The sequence below is a fragment of the Mesoplodon mirus genome, assembly GCF_964341445.2.
Source record: "Mesoplodon mirus genome assembly, chromosome: 12".
In the NCBI taxonomy this organism is placed as follows: Eukaryota; Metazoa; Chordata; class Mammalia; order Artiodactyla; family Ziphiidae; genus Mesoplodon; species Mesoplodon mirus.
In genome coordinates, this window is record NC_138988.1 from 55,505,377 (window position 1) to 55,518,827 (window position 13,451).

Consider the following 13,451-nt stretch of genomic DNA (forward strand, 5'->3'; position numbering starts at 1 on the left):
TGAAGTATTTTCCTTAATCATCTCCACAGAATAACGAAAAGGATAGGTATGGGGGGTTAAGAATAATCAAAGATATTATCTATACTATTGTTCCAGGGTTAATTTTAGAATTTTAAGCATGTTGCCATGAAACTATTGTGATAGCATTTTTTAAAAACAGTTTCAGATTTTTCTGAAACTCTGTACATTAAAACACCAAATAGTACTAGAAGGCTTGGAAAAAGAAGGTACACAGAATTTGAGCTTCATTTTTTTCAAATTATTTAAATATGAATTTGACCAAAAAGATCAAGATTTTGCCATTTTTTCCTCTTCTAAGGGTGAACACAAAGGCAAAGTAGAAGGTGTCCAGCCTGGGTTTGAATGTCTGTTAGTATTTATCAGCCAGTTTACCTTTGGTAATTTGCTAAACTTTCTGAGTTTCCGTTTTCTCAAGTTAGAGTAACTGATTACTCGGATATACTAATCCTATAATTTAATCTTTATAGGATTAAATGAGAAGATATAAAGTTCCTTTTGTGAACCTAACTTGTGGTAGTCAATTACTAAATTAGAGGTGTGGTTATTGTTCTTACAAGGGCTCAGCTCTCCTAGAAGGCAATCCTTTGGTTTGGGACCGAAGTCAGTGCCATCCAGGATTGTTTGCAGATCAGGCTGTGAACAGAACCTTACAGGCTGGCTGTGTAGTTCTTCATGTAAAACTACGTAAGAAAAGTCAGCATTGGCATAGGTCAGCAGGCCTCGATTGATCATTTTCACTCCTTGAATTAGAGTTTTATGTGAAGGTTGACTTACGGTAACATAAGTGGGGCCCTGATAACAAACATACTTACTATATAATACTTCAGATCAGAAAGCATCCTTGAGCAGAATAAGTTGTACACAAAAGTACATCAACTCTTAAGCCTGTGAAAATTAACAGAAAGCCTGTTTCCAACTGTGCTTACCCCACAAGACATGAAGAAAATGTCAAAATATTTTTTCCTACTTGTTGGAGCACTATTTTTAGATGGTTTTTGAATAGAGAACACATATTTGTTAAAGACGCCGAATTCATTCCAGATGGAGGCTTCACTGTGAAGTGATGGGCTGCAAAGAGCTGGTTTTCCTTTGTTAAGAAAAACCAGAAAGCCTGATCAGCTGAAAAATTCAGGTTGGCCAACACAGGACTGAGAATGTCCATGAATATTTTATAATCATTTTTCATACGTTTAGAAAACAGCTCCCTTCAAAAAGAAAACACAAAATCAAAGACAGGGAGGGAGGAGTTAGAGGAAGGGAGAAAGGAAGGGGGAGGGAGAGAGAGAGGGAGGGGGGAGAGAGAGAGAGGGAGAGAGAGAGAGGGGGAGAGGGGGAGAGAGAGGGAGGGAGAGAGAGAGGGAGGGAGAGAGAGAAGGAGAAAGAGAGAGAGAGGGAGGGGGAGGGAGAGAGAGGGAGGGAGAGAGAGAGGGAGGGAGAGAGAGAAGGAGAAAGAGAGAGAGAGGGAGGGGGAGGGAGAGAGAGGGAGGGAGAGGGAGGGAGAGAGAGAGGAAGGGAGAGAGAGAAGGAGAAAGAGAGAGAGGGAGGGGGAGGGAGAGAGAGAGGCAGGGAGAGAAGGAGAGAGAGAGAGGGAGAGAGAGGGAGGGAGAGAGAGAAGGAGAAAGAGAGAGAGAGGGAGGGGGAGGGAGAGAGAGAGGGAGGGAGAGAAGGAGAGAGAGAGAGGGAGAGAGAGGGAGGGAGAGAGAGAAGGAGAAAGAGAGAGAGAGGGAGGGGGAGGGAGAGAGAGAGGGAGGAAGAGAAGGAGAGAGAGAGAGGAAGAGAGGGAGAGAGGGAGGGAGGGAGAGAGGGAGAGAGAGAGAGGGAGGGAGAGGGAGGGAGAGAGGGAGGGAGAGAGAGAAGGAGAAAGAGAGAGAGAGGGAGGGGGAGGAAGAGAGAGAGAGGGAGAGGGAGGGAGAGAGAGAGAAGGAGAAAGAGAGAGAGAGGGAGGGGGAGGGAGAGAGAGAGAGGGAGGGAGAGAAGGAGAGAGAGAGAGAGGGAGAGGGAGGGGGAGAGGGGGAGAGGGGGAGAGGGGGAGAGACAGAGAGAGAACTTCAGGGCTTTCTGGTCTAATCTACCTTCAGTTAAACCCTTCCTGGTGAAAACGCATCTCTCTGTCGATCTCTGGGTTGGTGACTGCCCCACTGGGGCTTTGGAATGCTCACACTTCAGACGTGACAGGCGCTGTACAATGGGCAGTCCCAGAGTTACGAGTTTCTCCCACATACCAAATACATGAAGTAGCCCTGGAGTGCTTGGAAGAGCTTTGGCTCGGGGCCACCCTGTAACAGGAACTTGCTTGGCAAAGAGCTGCTTGAAACACATTTGCTGTGTGTGTATCTGGAGCCATTTCTTTCCCTTCCAGCCCCTTGAAACTGACATGGGTGGGCCAGTTCTCTGAGGACGTCCACCACTGAACAAAAAGCAAAAGCCTGACTTTCTAGAATTTGCCCCATGGGCTGTGTCCACAATTTCTGCTAACCGATTCTCCTGCTCTTCATGCCCACATGCCTTATAGGTGTGTATCCCACATTTTCCACTGTGGGGAGCTGAGCCTTGAAATATTATATTAGTAAGCATTCTCGTAGGGAATTAAATCAAAACCAGGAAGGAGGAAAATACTGTCGGCTCTATCACAAACCTGGCAGAAAAGGAAGAATGAAAACACCTACGACACCCATAGTGGAGTCTCACTGCAGCCATGAACCCTTTAAAAAATGCCAAACATAACTTAGAAGCCGACTCACTCTCCAGTATGTTAACAGCAAGAAAGGCGGACCTACAGTCAGGAGGATAATGCCTGCTATTAAAACATAACTGATGAATGTTACAAAAAGAGTATTTGTCATCAAACAATGCTTCCATTGTAAAACAATTTCACCCTATGCATGAAAGATTCCAAATGCTAGTACAGCATTCAATTTGATACTGGAGTTTTATCATATTATTTCATGCGAAGAAGACTTATATACTCAATCTGACAGCTTTGCATATAAAGAACAGTTTCTGCATGACAAATGTGGCAAGCTTATTAAGTTACCAACACACTGCCAAGCCATATTGTCTCAGCAGCAGCAGACCCCAAATATTTTCAAATGATTTTTTAAAGGGGCAATGTGGGAAAGCCAGAACAACCACATGTTCTGACTTTAATAAAAGTCACAATTGCAGGAACATTTACCTTATATCTAATTAGAACAAATCATCCATAAGCCTCATTGAGCCCATATTTAGTCTGTCACAGACTTTAATTTTTTGAGGTAGTTGGAAATATTAGTTTTTGATTTATCATTTACTGCCTCACAGCTGCAAAACAAAAAAGCTATTAAACTGGATATAAAAACAGACCACTTTTTCTTAAAAATATAGAGACATAAGGGACTTTACAAACATTCTCGTATGATGGGAAAAAACAAACTATTAAATAATGCAAAAGATTACTTTAAGAGTGTATGTAATCAAAATTGGGAATAGAAAGTAATTCAAGCATCGCTTCTTGCCCTTTTGGCTAAGATCAAGTGTAGAAAGTAATTTAAGCAGACTAGCCTCCTAATTTCCTCATATTCTTGAAGACACATTTACGCTCAATCTGGATATGAACTAAAAACACTAAGTTATATTTGTATTGCAAACAAGAATTGTAAAAAGCTTAATCATGTATAATAAAAACAAAAAGATGACAACTAGGACTCTACTATTAATATCATGAACTAGTTCCACTAATAAGCATTTGCTAGGTGTCAGGTACTAAGCTAAGAAATTTGGACACAATTTTTTTTTCATTCTTATATCAACTCTCTAATGCAGAGCCATTGCACAGATGAGGGGGAAAAAAAAACCCCATAAACTATACAACTTGCCTAAGGCCATCAGGCTAAGAGCAAACCTGAGTCCCTCTGATTCCTGAAGCACTGACCTCGTAACTACTCTTTTACTGTATTTCCTCACACAAATGAAGACTAGACGGGGTTGTCAGACTATCAAAGATCTTAACCTAGTCATACTAAAATAACATAGACAACATTGCATCTCTGCTCTTATTCTACAGTGACCCAGAGGAGACACAGCTAGTCAATTATCCAACAGATTGAAAGTCATTTTGTTTTGTTTTGATTTCTCTCTATCCAATATGGTCTAGAGTTCAAGAAGAATGGGTTCATGTGGTGGAATTTTCAAATGAACGTTTTTTATGTAGCCCCGTGACTTTAGACCACCTCCTCAGCACTGAATGTTACATGTGTTGATTTCCACCTGGGCAGAAAACCTTGAGAGCATCCTGGATGCCAGTGGCCACGGACTATCTCACCTTTGGTCATAAGAATAAGGGACAGAATCTACCAGGTAGTATCATGCCATGAAAGGGGCAGACAAGAGATTGAAGATAGTCCAAGTTGCAATTTTAGACCATATTTACCAAGACCATTTTCCTTAATCTCTCTCTGATATAAAAGCAGCATATGTAAATATTACTATACACATAGACTTCATATTCATACACATATACAAATTTAATAGGATATCAACCAAATGAAAAAAATACATAGTCACTGAGTAAAAGGTTAGGTTTTCCTGCTACTAAAATTTTTCAATATTTATTTTCTGTTACTGAATTTTTTTCATATTTAAAAGAGTAGCTGAGAAAATAATAACAAGCAAAATCATGTGCTAGTCTACAGCAAGGGTATGAAGTCATCCTAGAATAATGTCATGATTTAATTATACTTTGAATTCTCATTTCAGTGTCAGCCTGCTAATGATTGCAAGAACATGCAACGTAAATACAACCTCCTTATTTATTTTTCAGTGTTATCAATTATGGGTTCTGAAAATAGCTTTTTGTGCTTACAAGAAATACAGTCCCAAGTTCGTTTGCTCCTTGCTTTATTCAATATTAATTTGAAAAATATTTATGGAGCTCCAACTGTGTGCAAGACACACATAGAAGGAGGGTGGTTAACTGGCTGTTTCAGATAGGGCTAGGGTTAGGGTTAGGGAGTAGAGAACAGTAGGAGATGTTTGAAGAGTTGAGAACAGAAGGAGACTGACACCACAATGAATGTGTTGTTCTCAGTTGCAGCAAAAACTTCTGGAACATTCATGAACAGACAAGCTATCCTTGGTGCCTCCAGGCTAATTCAACACTGCAGTCAGGTCAGCTCTCGTTCTCAGAAAGATACTCATTTCTAAGATAAAGCATGTTTCTCAGTTAATAATATTCCTAAAGTATTTGAGAGAGAGAGAGAGGAGAATAGGCTGAAAAAAAAAGTTCTATTTGTGGATAAAGACCCACAGGAAAGAGCAAAGGAGGTGAGTGAATGATCATGACTGGTTCTTGTTGTTTTGTCCCCAAATGCATCACTTCTTCCTACCTTGCCATTGACCCTTGATATTCTGATATTTATTTATTGGGGATATAAAATTTTATTGGACTTAGAAGAGATAAGTCAGACAGTGTTGCAGGAGCTGAGCTAAGTAAACTGAAGCAAAAGTGGCAAATCAGTGACCCAGCCATGGGGACTTTACCATCAGTATGGATACACTTAAGTCCTTTCATCAGTAGAAGGCAACAAACAACTATTGGGCAGCTTTGGAGTAGAAGACACCATATGTATGAGTTGCTTGTCATGGGTTCTGACAAGCTGGTACCCCCTAGGAATTCACAGTCGAGTTTGAGGACAAATCTTGTAGTTGGAGGCAGCACGTGGCTTGTGCTCTAATAGGTGGACGAGCTGCTTTCAAAAGGAGCACGAGAGATGCAGCACTTGAGGAGAACTCCAGGAAAGGGGACCCACTATGGGTTTGAATACCAAGTAAGCTTTGCTATTTCAAAAAATGAAAAGCAATATTATGGACAAGCCCCTTTCAATCTTGGAAAAAACTTGTGATTTCCGTGGGCAGGATCAGATGGGTTTGTTATGAAAAAGCATGCATGGAAATCAGCTCATTTACCACACGAGGTGGAAAAGCCTGAATTCCCATTCTCAGTGGATGACAGAGCAACAACTTGAGCCTGGTTCGCGGGAGCAAAATCCAAGACGAGGATGGGCACGATTTACTGAAGAAGTGTTCCCAGGATAAAGTGGAAAGGGAGTGGGGGAAACCTGCCAGGGAAGGAAAAGAAACCAAGCAAGGTGAAATGCTACAAGGGGTAACTTCAGTTTGATCTCACTGAAGACCTAAGGACTGCAGGCTGCATGTTAGGGCTTGTCCCAACTAAAAGCGAGGGAGCTGGGCTTTCATACACATCAGGGAGGACATGAACCCTTAGGCACCTCAGCTTTTCAGCAGCCCAAAGGCAGCACTCTAAAGAAAGTCCCAAATGCTGGCCAGCAGAAGCAAAGCAACCAGGACCTGGGTGATGGGAGCTCAGAAATGGTAAAACGAAATCAAGGAGATGTGGGTACGGTGCCAATGCTGGGTAGCACAGGTGGGTGAAAAAATGGGTGAGGAAGCTCCTTATCCAGTCTCCATAGCCAGTTCTTTTCTGGGACAATTCCTGAGCCACACTCTCCTAGGGCCTGTCCAGCCAATGTCCTTGTCCCAACACTACCACAAGCATGCCAGGATAGCCGCTAAATCATTGTGTTAATGTAATGCTACAGTTAGAACACTTAGGTAGGGAGGAACATTACTGGCTGTGAACTTCACACATCTGCGAAGTAATTTCATGCCAGTGGCACTACCAGTTCCATCACCACCCTGGGCGGCAGATTTAATAGCTTAATTTTCCAAGGACTGACAGCACCATCCTAGCAGGCTCAGGACAAGGCTGCATAACACAGCATTTGGTGCTGTTTGCTCCCGTAGTTACCCTCCTTCTAGAAGCATTCCACAGGGTGGGCAGGGAGGACAAAGTTATCAAGGGAAACTTCAGCACAGCTGCAATATTTACACGACAGAAGGTATCATTACAGGATTAATAAGCAAGGCTAGTTCAGCAATAGGGAAGATAGCCAAGGAGGCTGTGGGATTATTACACTGGAGACAATGAAGGCTGAGAATAGATACCCACCCAGAATGGATTTCATGAACAATAAAAATCTATCCAGCTCTTCTCAGAAAGGAGATGAGCTATGTGTTTCACTCAAGGTCTCTTCCAGCCCAAATGATTTCATAAATTAGATAAAGTCGTTTAGTTTAAAATAGCACTTATTAAGTAGGACTTATTCCAAAGTGTATCCAGTACAGGGGTGGTGGAAGGCAGAAGCTGTTGAGTGACACATATAGCTGGAACGATAAACCCCGGCTGGCACCTATAAACAAACACCCACTCTTAAAACAGGACCAGGAGAATCCAGGAAGGCAGGTTTCTACCATGGAGAAATAGAGACCAAAATACCACATTGTGGTGTATTTGAACTTCAGGTATTTGGAGCCTGAAGTAACAGTTTCAAGTGTTGAGTCTGTGCTTTGTTCAAACACTGATGTCTATTATGCAGATATAGAGCTCTGAAGACCTAGTCTATCCTGGCAACTGAGCCTAGTAATGTCATAGAGGGCTAGCTAAATTTCACAAAGATCAGAAGGGTTACATGGGACAGATGGTTCTGGAAGTTGGAGGAATGAACACACTTCTACAGCATTCTGGGAATGTGAGAAGGGGTTCAAGTTCCCAGATTTGATCATGGTCTTTTTAGGTCAGGAACAAAATTTTAAAATTCCATCAGGGAGTAGAAGGCCAGCTTTCCACTGAGATGCTGGGTCTGGTTAATTAGGCATCTTGTCTGGCTTGGAGCTCGGCACACTGAAGCACTCGATTTTCTTTGAATGAGTGAATTGAGACAATGATAAATCTACCTGTTTAACTCTCTGAAGTGACCTCTGGCCAAACGAAGTACAGAGACTAAGAGATTCTCTACCCTTTATCCACTTTTTCTATGATGCTCTTCTATGATTCAACTCAATAAATTATTTCTTTCAGTTTCATTCTAAATCTTTCGCTAAATCCTCTTGCTGGGGAACTAATTCTGTGGCTTTCATTGTATATGTGTTAGACACAAGCTAAGTATAGAATCTGCTGTGATTTTAAAATTTTCGATTCTGATCTTAGAGCAACACAATAAATTACTGAAACCTCTCAGCCACCTGCCCTTCCAAATTTTAATTACACCATGAGCTCTGGAGGATTGTATATACATTTTAAAGTCCATATGCTTACACTGGTAATTGGTTCATGAAGATGTGGATGTAGGGTTACCTTCAAAAACATGGAGAAATATTAATTTTATTATAGAGAGAAAAGAGATAATATGTTGTGGAATTAAAAACCCGGAATACCTAGAATGGCTAAACAACAAGGTCCTACTGTATAGCATAGGGAACTATATTCAATATCCCACGATAAACCATAGTGGAAAAGAATATGAAAAAGAATATACATATGAATAACAGAATCACTTTGCTGTACAGCAGAAATTAACACAACATTATAAATTAACTATACTTCAATAAAATAAATTTTTTAAAAATACCTATATTACCTACAAACTGGCATTGAAAACATTAGTTTACTTTTCAGAGTAAAGAAATGCTTTTGGTTTAAATTTCAGGAAATTAATAAAAATTGATTAAACACCTATTATGTGTAAAGCCCTAGACTAGGGACTAATGATACAATAGAAAGTCGAACACTGTCCTCAGCTTCACAGGTTTTAGACTAGTGAGGAATCATATAATCATGTAAACGAATGTGAACTTGAAGTTGTGAACTTGAAGTTGTGACAAGTGTTAGGAAGGAAGTGGTGCTCTGAACACCACACAGGAGAGTCTGACCAAACCAAAGAGGGCAGGGAAGGCTTGTAGGAGCACGGGAGACCCGAACTGAGACTAGAAGGATAGAGATGCTAACAAGTGAAGGAAGGAGAGATTACTTTCTAGGCCGTTAACATACTGGTGGCATTAGCTGCCAAAACACTTACCTAGAGGTTGGGGGAAAGGAAGACAGATCCCAGAGTTCTTAAGTCATCTACCTATTGCATGGAATCTGTGGAAAGCAACAGGTCACCCTAATTCTGGGGTGAAGAATTGGGTGGTAGGGGATGATGGAATTTAAAAAGAAGTGAATAATACCAAATATCCATTTTGTGTTAATCTTGCAAGCTTTCAGTTTTCATTTCCACTTATTCACATTTACAGTAAACACTTCTAACAAATCACAGTAACCACTTCTAACAATCACGATCTCACTGTTCTTAGAGACTTTTCATTTCAACAGTCAAAGTCATGCCCGCTCTCATATACTCCTGGGTTCAATAGAAAATTTGCTAATTAAAAAAATCTTACGTCCAGTAAGCCAAAGATTTTATAGTACAATGAAACCATTTGAATGTGCTCACTGTTTAACTGGAGAGGCACTCTGAAAACAGTTGAAGGGTGATTGCAGTATAAGGGGCCATGGGCAAGCCATACTGATGCTATAACAGACGAGATCAGAGTAGGTCCCACTAAGTGAGCACACTACAGAACGATGCCATTCTCTTTTCTTTCTTTGTTCATGAATAATCATTTATTGATAAAAGAAGAAGGAAAGCACCCAAGAATCAAGATTCAGGGACTAATATTGCTTTCTCTCATACTCTAAAAAACACTCCAAAGTGATGAATGATAGTTCTTTGGTGCTAATTTTGATTAACTGAAAAGGCAATAGTGAGTTACACACATAAATATTAGCTTTTATTATCAGCTACAAAACAGGGAGCCCAATCCTCAGGTGAGATAAAGATACAATGACTAGAACACCCTCTTGTGATAAAACTCTCCAACCCCGAGTACCGGTTAGTAATATATTGGGTTGGCCAAAAAGTTTGTTCGGTTAGTGAATACGTTGTTCATAAAGTTCTTGGTGAAAATGAAAAATGTCTTTTATTTTTACTTAAAACTGAAAAAACTTTCTGGCCAACCCAATATCTGTGTGATCAACAGTACTCACACACCAACAAAGAATTCACATCCCAGGACGAGTATTTACTCCACTGGGATAATTTAATATTTTTCAACAAAGGTAAAAGTCCCACTTAGATAGTCTAAGCTAACAGGCTATTATTTTTCCAGATTAGAGGAAATAATAAAAATAGAAATAATATTAAGTAAACAGAAAGGGAAGGAAAAGGAGGAGGGGGAGAAGTAGGAGGAACAAAACCTCTCATTTATCCTCCACTCCAAAGTTTTAGATTTATTCTTTGGAGAACACACAATTCTGTCTATGGTCTTGAGATAGCCTGAATTTTTACAATTAAATATGAGCACAGGCCTTCAAAACTACAGAAAAGATCAATTAACATAAAGGCATAACTAAAAAAAAAGACTCAACTCATGTGAGTCTATTGCTTTCATCATCATCAAAATCAACACAAATATGAAGCAAAGGAGATGATCAAAGAGAACGTGTAGACTACATTCAAGACTAAATCTTAACCTTATTGCAAATAGTAAAGAAATTGGAGAGTTTGCTTTAGACTTTCAACTTTCAGGTCATAATGGATAAGCACTTCTTTCCCCACTCTCAAGATCTTCTTGAACATTAGTCTCCCATCTTTTTAAAAAAGATTTATAAAAACCTTCTTCCATATAGAAAAGGAGTCCAAGAGTAAGACTGAAGCATTGCTAAATATGACAATATTTACTAAGCATAAAACTACTGTAGACTTACTGTAGCCCAGACACTGGGCTAAGGAGAGTGAGTACAGGGTGACCAGGACCTGGGTTTCTGATGTCAAGTGCTCACTAGTTGGTAGCAGGACAGTCACATAAACAAATATCTGGAATACACTATAATAAGTACCTTTAAAATAGGAGTAGGGGGGCCTCCCTGGTGGCGCAGTGGTTGAGAGTCCGCCTGCCGATGCAGGGGATACGGGTTCGTGCCCCGGTCTGGGAGGATCCCATATGCCGCGGAGCGGCTGGGCCCGTGAGCCATGGCCGCTGAGCCTGTGCATCCGGAGCCTGTGCTCCGCAACGGGAGAGGCCACAACAGTGAGAGGCCCGTGTACCGCAAAAAAAAAAAAAAAAAAAAAAAAAATAGGAGTAGGTATACGGGACCATGGAAACATAAATAGGAGAAAATTAATTTTGGATGGCTGGGGTCAGAGCTACAGAGAAAAGACTTACTTGTGTGGAAACTTTACTTGGTAATGAGATGTCTGAAAGGTACGGAGGTTGAAGAAGGTTCTTCTTGGTAAACAATGTAATTCTCAAAGCCATGACCTACAGGGGAGGGCAATTTGGGCAAAGAACAGGTATAGGGTGTTTGTGAAAAAAACTCAGTGACTGGAGGTGAATGACATGCCTTGCTAAGGAGTTCAGTCCGTATTTAGCCTATAAGCAGTGAAGAGAGATGGGATCTGTGATGGTTACTGTTATAGGTCAAGTTACGTGGAGGAAAGGATGCCCAGAGAGCTGGTAAAAGGTTATTTCTTGGTGTGTCTGTGCAGATGTTTCTAGAAGAGGTTAGCATTTGACTCAGTGGACTGAGTAAAGAAGATCCAACCTCACCAATGCAGGTGGATATAATTCCATCCTTTGAGGGCCTGAATAGAGCAAAAAGGTGGAAAAGGGTGAATTCTCTCTTTCTCTACTTGACCTACATGTCTCTCCCCCGACTCCATCACAGGTCTTTGGAACTCTGACTGGGAATTACATCATGGGCTTCCCTGATTCTCAGGCTTTTGGATTAGGACTGAATCATACCACAGGCTTTCCTGTATCTCCAGGACTTCTAGGCCTCCAAAACTGCTTGAGCTAATTCCTGTAATAAACTTCCTCTTATGTCTCTCTCTATATATACTATTGGTTCTATTTCTCCAGAGAACCCTGATTAACACAGGATAAATTTACTCAGGAGAAACATGATCCAAACTGCCTTGTAGGAAGATAAATTTGGTGGCAGTGAGAACGTTAGACCTGCAAGGAAAGCCTGGAATTCAGAGTGACTTTTCAGAAGAAGGCTATAATCCCAGTGGTAGATCATGAGGGCTTAACCTACAGCTGTGCACAAAGTTCATAAAGCTTGGATGGAAAGGTAATTCCAGAGAGAAATGCCCCACCACACAGTACTACCCAGGTGGCCCAGCAAAGTGAATGAACTAAGACTTCAAGGGTGTCTAGAGCACAAAAGAGAAATAAAATAATACTTTAAGGGCATCATAGCGCAGGCAATCTGGTGGCAGATTTTTGATGCCTTAACTAAGATAAATATTCTATTGAAATATATGAAATTGCCAATGTTCAAAAGCGTTTTTGTCTATGAAAATGACAATTTTACATGATTCAAGCCATAAGCAACTAAGAGGCTAGAAGGGCACCCATGAGTTTGGACAAATGTCCCAGTCATGGCAATACTTTATATATATTTTTAGCACTCAATGGGTCAGTAGTTTTCTTTCAACTGAATCTTACTTTGGCTTTTGAGGTTTACATTTTTAGATTTAATTTTTGGAATAGATAATATATTAACATGTTTTTAAAATTTAATAATTACAAAAAGGTATAACAATGAAATTCCTCCTCCCATTATTCTTCAGCTCACCCATCCCCTGTCACTTATGAGTAGCTTCCTGGGTTTCCTATACAGATTTCTTTGTGTGTTTACTAGTTACAATAAAAGCAAAAATATAATCTGATTCCCCACCACTTCTTTTCACAAAAGGAAATATAAAATTCAAATTGTTCTGCACTTTGCTTTTTTCACTTAACAAAATGTCTTGGAGATATTTCCAAATTAATACACAGAGCACCTTCTGATTCTTTCCTAGAGTTGCATAATGTTTCATTATATGAATATTTATTGTTTACTCAGCGTGGCCTCTGCTGATGGACCTTTGAGTTGTTTGCAATCTTTCTTATTACAAACCATGCTGCCATTCATAATCACCAGCATGCAACCTTTCACCTGTGTGCAAACAGATCTGTGGGATAAATTTCCATAAGCTGGGATCTCATTTTCATAACAAAAAAGATATAAAAGTAAAAGAAAGATCATAACAGAGAGACAAGAAGAAAACAAAAGAAATAATGAGAAGAAGGAAAGAAGGAAGACAGGCAGATGAGGAAAACCAAAAGAAGGAAGGAATGAGAAAGGAGAAAAAGGAGAGAAGAAAAGAATGAAGAGAGGGGAAAGCTGTTGACTTCTGCAAGATTCTAGGAGGGGAATGATTCAACTGTAATTCAGGGGGTGGAGGGCTTAATGGGAAACGTCAGGGAGCCCTTCAATGCTGGGAGAACAGAACAAGGAAGCCGCTCTTCCTGTCCAAACAACCCACCCACTACGGCAACACAAGGGAAATACACCCCAAGGCTAAAAAAATACAGCGCACAGAACCCGAGATGTGGCCACTCCAGGTTATACAGCAATAAGAGTGAGCCTTCCAGACAAAAGCCAAATGCTTTGAAAAAGAACCAACTACATGTAAAGACCTGGCTCTTGAGGCCATTGTAAATCA

General features: G+C 40.5%; 1 protein-coding gene across 12 annotated transcripts in view; it reads right to left on the reverse strand.

Annotated features, from left to right (window-relative positions):
- RBMS3 (RNA binding motif single stranded interacting protein 3) overlaps positions 1-13,451 on the reverse strand; it is a gene marked incomplete at its 3' end in the record, with an annotated part of 743,397 nt that overhangs the window by 672,793 nt on the left and 57,153 nt on the right. Inside the window, exon 1 of one of the 12 annotated variants that reach the window (XM_082637568.1) lies at positions 2,094-2,138. The exons of 10 other annotated variants lie outside the window; for them this stretch is intronic. Of the gene's footprint in view, positions 1-2,093; positions 2,139-13,451 lie in introns of those variants that run through there. One more of the 12 variants, XM_082637567.1, reaches the window with a different exon arrangement.